The following is a 1,914-nucleotide window of genomic DNA, read 5'->3' as shown; positions in this document are numbered from 1 at the left end:
CCCTAGGGTGAGAACATGGACTCCAGTTTTAGATTGGTTGATAGCAGGACCCTCTCTATTGGGTCTTGCTAAGAAACTGGTTCGTTTCTCTAGGCCAGTCATGGAAGAGGCCAAAGGACAGGTTTGTGCCAGATGTGGGACTCAAAGGAACTATGGCTAATGTTGCAGAGTGGAGAGAATGAAAACGCAGCTATTGGTTTCCTTCCCTGGTGTTGGACCTCCTTTGAAAAATAAGTTCCATCTTGTGAATTACATCAGCATCCCAATAAGTAAACATCAGACAGAAGCTACTATTTCAGGCAAATAGTAATTGTAAGAATAGCCAAGACCCACAAATGTAGGTTGGGCTTTTATTTGCAGAGAGGGCTGTAGTGGCTGATTAGTGCATCTGGCAAATATAACCGCTCTCCTGCAGGAAGGCAGAACTCTGGCTATTTGATATGTCATGAGCTTTTTCTCTGCTGTCTGTCAGGAGTGGGGTTTGCTGTGGTAACCAGAACTTTGCCCAGAGGGTTGTGCGTGTAAAATGTCACTGATAGGCAGTCTCCTTGATTTTTATCATAAGCCAAAGAGAGACAGCTCACCGCTCTTGCTAACAGGCAGATGGGTAGTCCCGGTGAAGTCCAGGTTGAATGCTAACTAAGTGTTGTTCCTCTGTGGAATCTCACCACCCACCACAGTTTGCATTTGCTGGATCAAGGGGCACTTCTGTATTTCCACTGATAGAATCCATGCTGGAACCTGCATGCTAGGATAATTGGACTTATTTATTTTTTGTTTATTTAATTTTTTAAAAAGTTTATTTATTTTTAAGTAATCTCTATACCCAACGTGGGACTCAAACTCACAACCCTAAGATCAAGAGTTGCATGTTCTTCTGACTGAGCCAGCCAGGTGCCCCAGACTTATTTATTGTGTTATGACTTTCTCCACTGCTATTCTCAATCTTCAGCTTGACACAGTATATGAACTTTGCTAACAATGGTGGGGCTGCAGATGGAGGTAGGTAGCTGCCCATAAAACCACTAAAAACTGGGAGTGCTCAGCAAACATTTGAAGGAGGTGGTAGTATTGTCAGTTACACTCAGTTCTCTCCTAGAGCTAGAACTTTGTCCTTACTGCTGCAGATTTTTTTTCTTTTTCCATTCAACTAATCTTTACTTAGCATGTGCCATATATAGAGAGAAAAGATATGTACAGTTCATATTCTATATGTGGGGAATAAAAATAAAAATAAATAAAATTCAGATTGCCTTGAATTATCAATCCTATCAAACTATATAACTGTCTTGGGACGAGGGAGAAACAATGGAGAAAGCCTTGCTTCAAGACCATGGTGAACCTCATGAACCCCACTTCTGTTGGAGACTTGGAACTGGCTTTCAAGGCTATCAGGGGCACTAATGAGGTCCGCATTGCTGAATCCAAGGACCAGTTCTCAGTCTCTTCCTTGTTCCTTCAAAATATTTGAGGTACACAGTCAGTCCCTTCTTGAAATGCTTCCTTCCCTTAATTCTCTGGATACCATCATCTATAGGCATTCCTCCTTGTTTACTAGTCTGCATTCCTTCCCAGTTTTCTTGGCTGCTGTCTTCTCCCTGACCTCTTAATGCTGGAGGGCCCAGGTGTCATCACTTAGCTTCTTGTCTTTCCTTTCTACAATTGTTAATCTGTGATGTCAGTCATTCTCATGGCTTTAAATGCTATCCATAAGCTAAGAATTTGTGCCAGTATGTCTTTATCTTGCATATATAATTATCAACTTGAATGTCCACTGTCATGCTCATCTCAAACATTAACATCTAAAACCAAATTCCAGATTCCCACCCCTGCCCCTTCCAGATACTTTGTCTCTGGTTAGTTCTCCAAAAGAGACCCAGAATCTGACCATCGCATACTGCCTCTCCCCTCATC

The sequence above is a fragment of the Lontra canadensis genome, unplaced genomic scaffold, assembly GCF_010015895.1.
Source record: "Lontra canadensis isolate GAN:19392208 unplaced genomic scaffold, GSC_riverotter_1.0 scaffold344, whole genome shotgun sequence".
Classification (NCBI taxonomy): Eukaryota; Metazoa; Chordata; class Mammalia; order Carnivora; family Mustelidae; genus Lontra; species Lontra canadensis.
This window is presented reverse-complemented; position numbering follows the sequence as displayed.